The sequence below is a fragment of the Haemaphysalis longicornis genome, unplaced genomic scaffold (genome assembly GCF_048455015.1).
Source record: "Haemaphysalis longicornis isolate Haplotype H1 unplaced genomic scaffold, Haemaphysalis longicornis Haplotype H1 scaffold_16, whole genome shotgun sequence".
NCBI lineage: Eukaryota > Metazoa > Arthropoda > Arachnida > Ixodida > Ixodidae > Haemaphysalis > Haemaphysalis longicornis.
In genome coordinates, this window is record NW_027526266.1 from 13,383,040 (window position 1) to 13,397,100 (window position 14,061).

The following is a 14,061-nucleotide window of genomic DNA, read 5'->3' on the forward strand; positions in this document are numbered from 1 at the left end:
GCCCGCTCTCCTGGCTGTGGTGTAGCTGTGTAGCATTTTTCCCTTTTATTTCTTACTTCGGTGGGTATTTCCTTCTCTTCAAAACTCTACTTGACCTCGGTCCAGTTTGTTTATTTTTAATTGGCGTCACCCATGTTACGTATGTGGTACGGGTTGGGCTTTTATTTTTTATTATAACCCTTTAGCTTTATGTCCCTTATGTCGTTTATAACAACTGACGCTCGTGAGTGCTGTTTAGCGTTGTTGGTTCTTGCGAAGAATTAAGTGGTCACATACATGTGCGTTCATTTGTGTGACACCAGTTCTAGCTATCCTTTTTCCGGCTTTTATTTTTTCGAACAAGCGGCCGTGCTCCCATCGCCGGTTCACGACGTTCAGCATGCGTTGAAGCAAGACTCGTGTGCAGTATAAGAGTTGCGGATTTATGAAGCTGGCTTCTTTAAGCACTGGACACATGTACGATTGGTACACGCGATTCGCATGCGACTGATCGTTACGACGGTCGCCACGAGTAGCCGTACGCGTGAATTTGAGGCACATGGCCCGATGCGCGCATGCGATGCGTCGTCGGCGTCGCTCCGCCCACTGTTTTTGCTCCATGGTCAACTACGACAATCGCTGAATTGGTAGATTCCGCGCATTTTTTCGCAAGAAATGGATAAAGCAAGCAATCTTGAAGCGTTTTCTGCCTTCGGGAACAGTCCGCGCACACACCGGCCGCGCCTGCCAGCTCGACACACTCAGCGGCTCGAACCGGCGCAGACCACGGTAGCAACCGCTTGTCGCTGCTCTCCCGAATCAATCTGATCGCTAAAAAGAAGTTCCACATGCGAAAACATAGGTGTTAATGTGGTGAAAAATTGTGCTAGGGATTGTTGTCAGGGCTTATTTTAAAAGCGGCGATCAGAGATCTGCCGCTATGCAAGCCTACGCTGACCGGCCGTGGATGCCGCGGCGCGCGGTGCGCCGAGCGGCCGAGAGATGGCGATACCTGCGCGGAAGCATCTAAACAGGCTACGCAGATGTCTTTGTCCACGATCGCTCAAACGGCCGTTATAGCCGAAATAAAGTTTCACATGGGAGAAAAAGGATGATAGTGTGGTGAAAAGTTGTGTTATGGATTGTCATCCGCAGTTGCACAAATAGCGGCAATCAAATGTCCGCCAGAATGCTAAGCCTAAAGTTCCCAACACCCGAGCCGACCCGATCAACGCAAGCCTCTAGCGGGCGGTTGGGGCTCAGCGGACTCTCATTGGCTGTGGCCTCACGACGATCGCAATGATGGCACGACTGCATCTGGCTTGCCAGTCGCACGTCGTGCGCCTCCTCGGACCAGCGAACGACCCGAAACAGGCCCTAACGATCAATTTCTAACGATCAGTCGCATGCCAATCGCGTGTACTAATCGTACATGTGTCCAGCGCTTTAACCTCTAGCTATAAATTAGGCTTTCGTTTCATTATCTTCTTGAGCAATGTAAATATGTTGTCGAGCGACAAGGTGTCGCTCGACAATATATTGTCGAGCGACACTGCCGGTGGGCTGATCCGTCGGTTCCGTTCCCATCTGGCGCGTCTGACGAAGCAGAAGTGAGCGATGGCGACAGCAACACCGTAACCACTTTAATACCCAATCATTTTCAAGGTTTCAATTCGACCTCCAAGTTTGCATAGATATCTTGCAAAAAAAAGAACGTGAATGTTTGTGTGTTCCGAACCCCTTGTGTAGTGCGTTGCCTTGTAGCCTCTGGTCCCGTGTTGTTAGAAAACAATACTTACGCTAATAAAACGTTGTCGGCGCGACATTTCATCGCGATTAATTGTTTATGTGGCTACAGTAGCCACAACAAAATTTCACGGAACCGCTGGCGTGTTGCTTTGTCTATTGGACTTTTTTTCTTATTACCTTGCGCGACTGCAATAAGAGTGAAGCCCATTTTCGGCGAAATTCTGTACTGTTTTCTCAAGAAAGAGCCAAGTAACTGCTACCGTAAAACGTAGTACTGAAAAATGAATACTGCAGTACGTTTTATGTTTCATAGCGAGTGTTGACAAGCTAGAACTTTAGGATGAATATTTTCACGCGGACATGTGGTAAAACTGGTGCTAGGTGCTGTATTTAGTAAGCAGCGTGCATTTAGCATTATAGTGAACTTTTTTGTACTTATTACAGGCGCTAAGACGTAAAGGTGTTTCCCGTGGCTGTTTCCAGGTCTATTCTACAATAGTGCTGTTCAACAACATATTGTGATCGCCTGGCGTTTGGCAGCAGAAAGAGAGCAAAGATGCCTGATGCGGCAGACAGCTGTAAGTATTAAACACTTCATCTTTGGTCACTTTGCCATAGTCGTCTGGCAAATAAGAATGTCTTTTAGCCTTCATGGTGTCATTTGCATACACTTTTGCTTTCTAGAATCAACTGACCGTAGTTGTGCTTTATTATAAATGTCACTAGAGACATAACATAACTGCGTAACCAACTTCCTGCTTGATTAAAAATGTGTCGCTTCGACTGCAGTGCATTAATGCTGTAGCTTTTTCAAACTGCCAAACACTGCAGTATTTTTTAACAAACTTATTTGGTCACGAGTAAGATTCGATGTGCAGCTTCAAGATTGATGGGGATTAGGAATGCGGCTGTGCGGCATTTATTTTCTGCTTGCCTCTTCTTACTCTCCATGATTCGGCCTTGTTACTGTTCACTGATTCCATGATTAATTCCAATTATGAGAGGCTGGCAGTTTTGATGGAATATTGCTTGTCTTCAAGCCACCCTTTTTGAAAACACCAAGTACTTGCAGGTTGGCCTGAGGTTGCAGGTTCTCTTGTTGGTCTGGCTGCTTTTTCAGAAAGTGGTTGGAAAAAAAGAGGAGGAGGACCTTGTTGGTTTAAACTTTGGATAGGGGATGAGGACCCCGATGCTTTAAATTAATCCGTGCTCTCGTTCTTTTCAGATGGCTTTTCAGTGGCAGTGCTGGTGAAAGAAAAGCCAGAGGCCTTGCTCTCAAAGCTGGTATGCATGTTTTTCTTCTGTATGTTGAGTAAGTGGAATCCAGTGTAGTACTTGTGAATCAGGCTCAGCAATCACCATCACAGCAATTTGAATTTGCTAAAGAAGGGAGCATTTTGCCTCATCAGTGGACAACTGTGAATGTCACATTGATGAATCGTTAGCATAGTCACTAAATTGTTAGCTTTAAGTGTATAGACTACTAATTAGCGATTCCTTCTCCTGAGAATCGCTTTGTACAGTGGTTGGGTAAGGCAGGTCATGCAGTGAATGTGTCCACTGAGGAAAGAAGAGCAAAATATTGTTACTTGTGTTTCTCCTGGTACTTGCATTTGTGAGCTTTTTATGCAGGAGCCAGGAGAGACTTTCCTTTACCTTGTTCTCGGGCCAAACTGCGGAGAAATCTGGAGCCGTGACCGTGCTCTTCGAAGAACTCCAGCTGACGGCTATGGACATAGTGGACGGGTTTGCTTTGCTTTTGGCGGTTTATGGACCTTCAACATCCATTATGCCCCAAAGACAAAGCGGACCTGTCTGCTTTTTGAGACAATGCTCGGCCTACCACCGACAGAGCAGATGGTTTCGGTCATAAAAGCAGCAATTGCAATACAGGTGGAGCGACGTGTGTGAGGATGTCAAAATAAAGCATGAAATGCAGTATGAAAACGATTTGTCTTATTTTTTTGGCTAAGCACAAACGACAGCGTTTTTTGTAAAGACGCTTTGCTATGTTTACTTGTGAAGTAATTTTACTGTATTTCAGTTTGTAAACATGAAGTAAAGAGGGCTGACACTAATGCTGTTGTGGATGCTAAAGTGTAGTCTTGTTAAAGGTAACATCGTGCTGCCTCTGAATAGTGGAGTTCGGCACCTCGCAGGTAGTGCATAGATCCTGCTTCAAAGAAATATATTAGTTCTGACAAAGAGTACGCTAGCCCTAATTGAGGAGGCATTATGGGACTCTGGTTGAAAGAATACAAAGATTCTGAGAAGAGTACGCTAACCCTTCCTGGTGAAGTATTGCAAAATACTGTTTGGTGGGATAAGGTAATTCTGAGGGGTGTAGGTTTGCCTTCTTGGCAGAGGTATAGCAACATTCTGGTAAAGAATTGTATAACTCCCTGACTGGAGGAATTATTCCACCCGTGGTGAGGGAATTGCCGGACGCGGTTCCCGCAACTCCTGTGAGAACACCTCGACCCCCTCTCCGCAAAAGGGCTGCGACTCCCTTGTGAAGGGTAAAGCTATTCTGCTAAAAAGGGAGTGGCGTGATGCTGGAAAAGGGAATCGTATATGGGACAAGGGTTTCTATTCCATTTGGGAATTGGTGGGACTCTTTTAGTTCTTAGAGTGATAGAGCTATCTGGGGATACCTCAAATACGAGGTGGTAAGGGGAGTGTGGAAAGAGGTCGTGGTACCAGGATTAACTTTCGCAAATTCGGTTCTGTGCATGAAGCCCGAGACCCAAGCGGACCTGGCGGTAAATCAGAGGGCGGTAGGCAGATTGGCCCTAGGGCCCACAGCAAAACTACAAATGAATCGGTACAAGGAATTACGGGTTGGTCGTCTTTCGAGGCGAGGGAGGCGCAGCGCAAGATGAAGTTTGAGGAGCGACTCCGTGACATGGAGGACGAAAAATGGGCCGCGAGGGTGTTTAGGTACCTGTATATGAGAAGCGTAGAGAGAGACTAAACATTTTTATTGTTTCTTATTAAAGAGTCCTTAGGGTGGCCTCCTCATTCCAGGAGTCCATTGGCACGGGCCGCGTCTTCTGCCCTCTCTACCAACTTGCGCTGGACGTCGAGGGAAGAGCTGGCCAAGGCGCTCTCCCAAAGCTCATAGGTGTGGAAGGGATTGGGCGGGTCAAGTGGGCTTTGTGTACAGCCGCCGACCATGTGAAAAAGTGTTCCAAACTCCCCGCAGAAGCGGCACAAACGGGGATACAGGGTGGGGGCTATGTGGTGGTTTCTGCTAGGGTGGGGGTAAGTATTAGTTTGCAGGGCACGAAGTATTCTATCGTGACCCTTGGGTAGTTGTTTGTGCGGTAGGGCGTACGTTTGTCTTTGGAGCCGATAGTGCGTTGTAATCTCATGAAACGAGACTAGAGGAAGCGGACGCAGATCTTCTTCTTCAGGTGCTCGGCCGGTCAATTCTCGAGCTGTGAGATGGGCAATCTCGTTCCCTGAGAGTCCAATGTGCGCAGGCGCCCAGATTATCTTGGCGGGTCTTCTTAGTGGCTTCTGTTGAAGTATTTTAAGTGCAATTTTGTGTATTCTCCCGCTGGAAAAGTTGCGACAAGCCTGTTGAGAGTCAGTAATTACGGTCTCAACCTGAGTTTGGGTAAGCGCTAAGGCAATGGCCGCTTCCTCGGCGAGTAGAGGGTTGGCTCGGTCCAGTGATACGCTGGTGCGGTGCTCTTGGCCTATAATAACTGCTGCTACTGAGGCCCGACTTCCGGGATAGAGGGCCGCGTCCGTGTACGCCACGGCAGGATGGCTTCCATACCGCTTTGAGATAGCACGGGCTCTTGCTTCTCTGCGGTCGGCGTGATGCACCGGGTGCATGTTTCGCGGTAGCACAGGTACTGTAATGTGGCGCCTGATATCATGCGGGATGTCTGTGACTTCGGGTGTTGGGTGTTGAAGCGGAATCGATAGTCCAAGTCTCGAAAGGATGGATCTGCCGGTTTATGTAGTGCCTAATCTTGCCCTCTGATGGGATAGGTGTGCCTCTATGAGTTCATCAGCTGTATTGTTGAGTCCGAGACGAAGCAGTTTGTCTGTCGAGGTGCTGACTGGTAGGCTCAGAGCCTGCTTGTAGGCTTTTCGTATAATGGTGTCCAGTTTCTTCAATTCCGTTGTTGAGAGCAGAGCATAGGGTATTGCGTAAGTGATCCGCGAGATGACGAACGCCTGCACGAGTCGGAGTGTATCGGATTCACCCATGCCCCTTGCCTTAGTTGTTATGCGCTTGAGCATGTGTGTGACTTGCTCGGTCATGGTCTTGAGCGTGTTGATTGTTATGATATTTTTCTTGTCCGCCTGAAAGGTGACGCCCAGTATCTTGATGCTTTGAGCAGGGGTGATAATGTGCCCATCTATGTGTATGGCGATGGTGGGTGTCTCTGAAGCTTTCTGTTTAGTTGGAGACACGAGCAATAGTTCGCATTTTTGAGGGGCGCAGCTCAGCCCGCATGACCTTGCGTAGCCATTTACTACGTCCGCTGCTTCCTGTAGGCGCTCCTCCATTGCTCCCACTGAACCCGTGGTGGACCAGATGGTAATGTCGTCCGCGTAGAGACCATGATTTATACCCTGAATAGAATTAAGTAGTGCAGGGAGTCCTATGAGAGCAATGTTAAAGAGGAGGGGAGATAGCACAGCCCCCTGGGGAGTTCCACGTCCTCCTATTGGAAAGGGGTCCGTGGTGTGGTCCCCTACTTTGAGTATGGCTTTCCGATCTGTGAGGAAAGACTTGACATACTGGTAGGTCTTGACTCCGCAGTCCAGGGTGTTCAGCTTCTCCAGGATGGCCGTGTGTTTTACATTATCGAAAGCGCCCTTTAAATCCAGTGCCAATATAGCCGTCGGAGAATTACGAGTTGCGGGTCTCATTGCTTCTTCTTTGAGCTGGAGCAGTATATCCTGCGTTGATAAATGGGGTCGGAAGCCCACCATTTCTGGGGGCAGTTTTCCCGTGTCTTCGAGGAAGGATTGAAGTCTTTTGAGGATGATATGCTCCAGGAGTTTTCCTATGCACGAAGTAAGAGATATGGGCCGGAGGTTCTCTATACTGGGTGGTTTTCCTGGTTTCGGAATCAGCCGAACTTCCGCGGTCTTCCAGTCCTCAGGTATTGTTCCTTCCTTCCAGATATTATTGAAGTAATTGGTGAGCTCCAAGAGCGACGGGTCGTCAAGGTTAACAAGCATCCTATTAGAAATGTGGTCCATTTCTGGAGCTGTGTGTCTTCTCAAAGTCTGTATGGCTGCGGTCACTTCGTGCAGTTGGATGTCTTCGTCGAGCGCCGGGTTTGGTGCTCCTGAATATGGTGGTAGAGGTTCTGTTGGGTGTGTCTGGAGATACCTGTTCTTGAGGGCTGTGAGCAGGTCTTCCATGTCTCCAGGAAATTGGTGTATGATTTTAGCCATGTTGTGATGGGACTCTGTTTTGCTAACTGAGGAGTTGATCAAGAAGCGGAGGAGCTTCCATGTTTTTGCAGTGGTGAGGGTGCCGCGCAGGCCATCGCATAGAGAAAGCCAGTTTTCCCTGCAGAGAGAGTTGGCGTACTTCGCAGCTTCTTGTGTTAGCTGTGCGATCCGTTTTCGTAGTCTTCGATTGTGTCTCTGCCGCTTCCATCTCCGCTGCAAACTAGTCCACGCTTCCCAGATGTGCAGTAAATGAGAGTCGATGCACGGCGTGGCTGTGGTTGTATTTATTATTTTGGTGTGTGCAAGGAAATCCTGATGAAGTTGTTTGATCCAGTCGTGTAAAGAGATTTCGACTTGGGTTTCTTCGGCTGGTGAGCGGTTGCTCCGTTCCTCTCTGAGCTTCGTCCAGTCTGTGAGGCGAGCCCGACCTATTACTGCTTTGTAGTCCGATCCTATTACAGTGGTAGATAGAATGGCGTGATCGCTGCCTTGATATTCGCCCGTGTGGATCCATTGAACTTGAGGAATGTTTTTCGTAAAAGTCAGATCGGGAGTTGTGTCTCTGGTGACGCTTGTGCCAATGCGTGTAGGCCTACTGTGGTCTGTGACAATCGCGAGGTCTTGAGATTCTATCAGCGAGTGTAGTCTAGTGCCTCTTGGGTTGGTGTATGCGTATCCCCACAGAGGGTGAGCAGCGTTGAAATCCCCCGTAATGACAAACGGGTTGTTGGCTGCTTTGAGTGTCGCTTGTTCAATTACTTGCTGAAGAATGAGTGGGGAGCTTTTAGGCCTGCAATACACATTCAAAACGTACAGCGAGCGGGCCTTCTTGTGGACATGTGGTATTATTTCAAGTACAATGCCAATTTCTTCGGACTGCTTAAGTGGGTGTTGAATCGCCACGTATCGTTTGCTGACCAGAGTGTGCAGGCTTTTGTCTGTGCCTGTTTCGTACGTAATGTATCCTGGAAGGCGAACTGGTGTATTAGTTTCTTGCAGAGCTATAATTGCTGGTATCGTCGTGGAAGAGGAGATGTATTGGGAGAGTGATCCATATTTGTTCTTGAAACCTCTGCAGTTCCACTGCCATATAGTTATTCCTTGTCCGTGAGACAATTTATTACTGGGTGGATGAAGGTCCATCTTGATTCATGGGTGAGGAGAGACATGTGGGGTTGGCGTTATCTGTTTTGGTGGTCTTCCTGGTTCGGGTATTGAAGTCGGCTTCCTCGAGAACCTGCACCCGTCCCTCGAGCCTCGTTAGGTGGGAAGTTATTTGTTTCAGGGTTTCCATAATTTGAAGGCTTTGCGCACTTTGGGCTGCTTGCATGGCGTTGATAGCACGCGCCACGTTTACCTGTGCCTGCTCTTCCATTGTACACTGTGGGAAGATAATGTTGGAGTTATTGTCTGGCTGCAATAGGTTATTCGGCTGTAGGGGTTCTTCGGCTGGTTGTGGCGGTATGGTCACGGCGCGATTGCGCTGTTCTGGGGAGGGAATTTGTGTGTTTACAGAGCTGGACGCTTTCCGGTAGTTGTTTAACTCTTCCTTCATTGCCGCCATGTCTGCGCGCATGGCTGCTATCTCATCCCTAAGCATTGCATTTTCTTCTAGCAAACGTTTCTCTGTTGGTGTGAGGGAGTTATGAGCTTTGGGATCGACAATCTTTGCCCAGCTCACCCGATGCAGCGATGTCTGGGAGTTTTGGGAGCCTTCTCGGTTTCCTCTCGTGGCGCTTGGGGAACGGCCTCGGGAGGAGGCCCGCGACTTGGACTCCGAGCGCAGCCTGCAGCCACTCGAACCCCTGTCGGGTCCTCTGGAGCCGCCTCTCCGCGTTTGGGATCTGGAACGGGAGCGGTCCTGGTTTCTCCTCGGTCATGGAGACGGGGACCTGGAGTGGCCCGAACGGGGGGGCTGGCTATTCCCCACTTGCTTCCGCCGATTCACCGGGGGCAGGAACCGCTGTGGGCACGCCTTAGACGCTGTGGTGTGGGCGCCGCTGCAGAGAAGGCACTTTGGGTGGCAGTCATGTTGGTTGCTTGTCAACGGGGATCCGCATGTCTTGCACTTGGGCGTTTTCGGTGGGTTGGGACACACGTCGGCTCTGTGGCCCACTTGGTGGCAAGTGTCGCAGTATGCTACCGTGCGCTTGTACAGGTAGCATCTCGTTATTACTCCAGCGACATAGATGCTGTACGGTACCTTCTTGCCTTTGAACGTGAGCAGGAAGGTGCCGGTGTTTCCCATCCTTCTGCAGGTGAGAAGTTCGTGGTTCGGGGCCACAATGGCTTCTTGGACTTCCTTGGGGGTGTAATTCAATCCGATGTTGTAGATAACGCCCTTGCATGAGTTGTCTGGAGAAACGCCGTAGGACGAAACTTCGAAGGTGTTATTGCCAATCGTGAGTTTCTTGATAGAGTTAAGTGCTGCAGCGGTCGCCGGCGATGGAGTGCTTACTATGAGAACGTTCTGTTCTTCATCGATGCGGATCTTTATCTCCGCAATGCCACATCGGAGATTGGCTTCGCGTGCGATAGCTTTCGTCAGGTCTATAGGGCTCACCTTACTCAGCTGGAGGCCGTTTCGTGGACGGATTGCCAGCTTGTAGTCGTCAGCGGGAAGCGGTAGGGTTTTCGGCTTGCGCGCCACGTGGCTTTGGCGGAGGGCCGGTTTTAGTGGCGTCGTGGTAGGGAGCTGTTGCATCTTGCGGCGTTGCGACCGGCTTGTAACTTCTATCCACGGGATGTGGGCATTCTCATCTTTTTCCTCTGGCGGAGGATCGTCGTGAACGTCACGCATTTCCATTGCTTCGTCTTCGGATGGGCCTAGAGACAGGTTGGTCGCATGTCCAGCGGCCCCGTCGAGCGGCCTGTCGGCCATCTACAGAGGTGGGGCTGGCGTGGCCGTTGCTAGGCCTAACGTCCGCTTCGAAATTTCAAGTGGCCGTAAAACTCGTTAAAGTCGACTTACTGCCCGAGGTTTGGTTCCGGCGCACTCCTGATGACTTTACGTATGCAGTCCGATGGTTGTAGTCGGTCGCCAAAAAGATTTCACCAGAAAAATTGAAACATTTCTGGAGCCAAGGCGAGACGCGGTGAGTCCAGACTACCAGACAGCTGACCAAGCTGTACGGAAAGTCGGTAGGGGAAAGTTGGGCTCAGTTAAATGCAGGTAAAGGCAGCGGAGACAACGAAGTGGGCACAGAGAATGGAAGCGAAAAAACCTTGGAGACTTATGGAGCAGAGAAACGGGAATCTAAGAAGGCGGGATTCTAAGGCAATACGAGAGGCAGTGCTTTGCTCTTCGATGGACGGGCAGGGTGCCTGAGAACCGGGGCATACACGGGTAGCTACAAGCAGCAGGATGAAACATGTGCATGCTCAGGGAGTGATCGAGAAACGATATACCATATTGTCAGGCGCTGCACAGAGATACGACCACAATGGGGTGAGGGGGAAACAACGCTGGTGGAGGCTTTCGGATTTGGGCGAAGGGGAACCTCAACTTCAAGGCCATAGAGGTTACGAAGAGGCGACTAGAGTGGTGGTAGAGTAAAAGTAGGGAAGGAATGGGTATGCAGGGGGAGTAATCATACGGATGAGAATTTACAACAGCGAGGGGAGAAAAAAGAGGGGGGCGATTAGTTTAAAACAGGAAAGAGGGAGAGATGAGAGGGAGGAAGCAAATCTATTAGGTTAGCGTGGAGTAGGCAAGTAGCGTAATAAAACAGGCAAGTTGGTTGCTCACAACCGAGGCCCTGATTCAAAGGGAGAGCCACTAATCCTCATCGTCGGCCAGGGCCTGGCTAGAGTAGTGGACGCCGCCGCCGTAGCCCGGCAGTGAGTCGGCAGAACAGGAACGGAGAAGAGCGTCTTTCAAAGGGTGAGACAGCGGAACCTAGCCATCCTGATGTGCTAGCACGGGGTTATACAACCGCGCGATACAATCGTAGAAATGGGAACATTTCGGCATGTGACCTTAGTAATTCCCAATAATACCGATTTACACTAGTCAGATTAGTGAGTTATTTATTGCGAGAACGCTGAGGGAGCTTTTATAACCGCTATTTATTCGGACCAGTTGCTCCTTCCGCCTTTTGTAGTACCTCTTAAAACATATTCGAATTGGTATTTGTTGTATATTTGTCTATTCGTTTTTGGTTCCGCGATCACTGCCGCCATTTAAAAGGATAGTCAACCAGCTTGATTGCATATCTGCAATCGTAAGGCGCCCGCTCAAATAGATTGACAATGTCCATGCCCAGCTTCTGCTATGGCTTACCTGGAAAAGGGACCGGTTGTATTCGTGCAGCTCTCACTTTTGTGTTTTTGTCTGCTTACTGGCATATGCTACACCTCTGGATAGCTAGCTCGACTTGGCGGTCTATGGCGGGCCACCAATATTTTTCTCGCAGCCGCGCTTTCGTTCGCACCACCCCGGGGTGCACCTCACGAGCTGCAGCAATTACCTGCTGCATGAGTAAGGTGGGAACCACAAGCCGTTCGCCACGCAAGGTCAGATTGGCTACCACCGAACGTTCGTCACGTACTTTAAAAAACGGCTGAATATCGCCGACAAGGATTTGTGCGCCGGCCACGACGATTGCACATAAATATTGCTTTGTTGCAATGCGCTATCCTGCAATTGAGCCTCCTTCAACTGTTCTCCTGTAATGCAATAATGAATGTTAAGAACTGATACCACCTCATCTAACAGCTTTTCTTCTTCCTGGAAAGACGACGCGGACAAGCGTGAGAGTGCGTCCGTCACTTGATTTTGCGACCCCTTGCGGTACTCGACGGATAGTTGTACCGTAGCAAGCGTTCTGTTCATCGCGCTATCCGGAAGGGGCGCCTTCCTGTTCCTTGAGTGAAAACAATGCCACCAAGCCTTAATGATTAGTGAGTAACCTGAAGTGGCGTCCCCACAGGTACACGTGCCATCGCTCACATGCCCAAACACAGGCAAGCGCTAACCTTTCTCCTACCGAATATTTCCTCTCCGCTGGTGAAAAAACTCGAGACGCGAAAGCGCCAGTGCGCAGTTTATGTCCGTCCAACTGCTGTAGGACCTCTCCCAGGCGCACTCTGATGCTTCAGTGGACACTAAAACGGGAAAAGATGCATCGAACATTCTCAGCATTGTGCTAGATGGCAGCACGTCTTTGGCCCTTCTGAAACTAGCGTCTATCTCGCCAGACCAAACGAATCGCTGCCCCTTTCTTAGAAGAACTCGCATTGGTTCGACAGTGTGAGCGGAGTTGGTAATAAACCGAGGATGATATTCGACCAATCCCAGAAATGATCGAAGACTGGCTGGGTCAGTGGGCGCTTGTGTGTCTGTAATGAAAGCAACCTCTTCCCTCAAGGGCTCAATACCGTTTACAGTTACCCAGTGGCCCAAAGACGCAAGCTGCGGCGTATCGACGACGCATTTTGTGTTAAATGTGAGTTCGGACTCTTTAATGAGCCTCAGCACTGCGGTAAGATTCGTCAGGTGCGGTTCTCTGCCCTTCCCGAACACAATGATGTCATCGATATAGAAGAGGACGCCGCTGCAACCCTGTAGAATCTTCGATATCATACTTTGAAAAGCAGATGGTGCTGAAGCGAGCCCAAAACACACGCGCTTAAAACGAAACAGGCCGTCGGGTGTTATAAATGCCGTTAAATCGCGGCTCTCGGGGCAAAGCATGACCTGATGGTAACCGGATGCGATGTCCAGATTGGAAAAGTGTGTTGCTCCAACTGGACTGTGCAATAGCTCTTCTGTATGAGGGAGGGGAAAGCTATCTGCTACGACGGCTTTGTTTACTTGTCGAAGACCTACGCATAGGCGGATACGTCCATGCTTATTTTCAACCATGCCAATAGGGGAGAGCCATTCCGATGCCTCCACTCGCTGCATCACGTCCATTTTTTTCTAAACGGCGGAGTTCTTCTGACGCTCGTGGCCGCAGTGAGAGCGGAAAGCGCCACAGTTTGGAAGCCACTGGTTCTACTGTCGATCGCGTTTTGACGCTGTGCACGAAACGTTTCGCGGTGCCATGTCCTGGATTGAAAATTGCCCCGAATTCCTCAACTAATTCTGCTGGAAGGTAAATGGGCTGCTCCCTTTCTGTCTTGACGAATGAGTGCTCCGTTCCAGCGCTCGTACGCAACGCTGTTGTTTCAAGGCACTGTAGTGACGACCCATCAATCTGCCGACCAAGCGTCTTGATTGCATCACTGCCCAAAATCGAGGTGCCTTGTCAGTGGCAAAAAAAAAGACGAACTGCTGTGTAGTTATTGTACGTGACATCTGCAAAAAAGCAATCACACACTGAAATTGACTTCTTCGAATAATCCAGTGATCTAATTCGAGGAGCTGAAAGCCCGTGTCTTTCAAAATGCTGACTAAACAGGTCATGCGTCAAAATTGAAACCAGCGCACTAACGCGTTTCTTAGTGTCTGTGTTCGCGCGTGAAGGCAACCGAGTTGAGTTTATTTGCGATAACGGTCCACAGTTTGCATCCCGGGAATTCGAGGCGTTTCTGCAATGTCGCGGTAATCGCTTGAAACATTCGTCCGTGTACTACCCACAAGCAAATGGCCAAATGGAGCGATTTAACAGAGTATTAAAAAGCTTCATTCAAGTGTCGGTTGTTGTGCAGCGACCCTTGCGCCAGGCGGTAACAGAGTACCTGGGTGTCTACCGATGCACACCGCATGATACAACGGGAAGAGCTCCAGCTCTTCTGCTACACGGACGGCTGCCAAGAACTCGGTTGGATGTCGTCAGGCATCCATCGGGCCCTTTCTTTGACGGTCCCCAATTGGAACTCTGGCGTTTGAGTGAGCGGGTGAAGCCAGATAACAGGACAGCAAATGGAACACGGATGCTCGGAGGGCAGCAAGAGAAA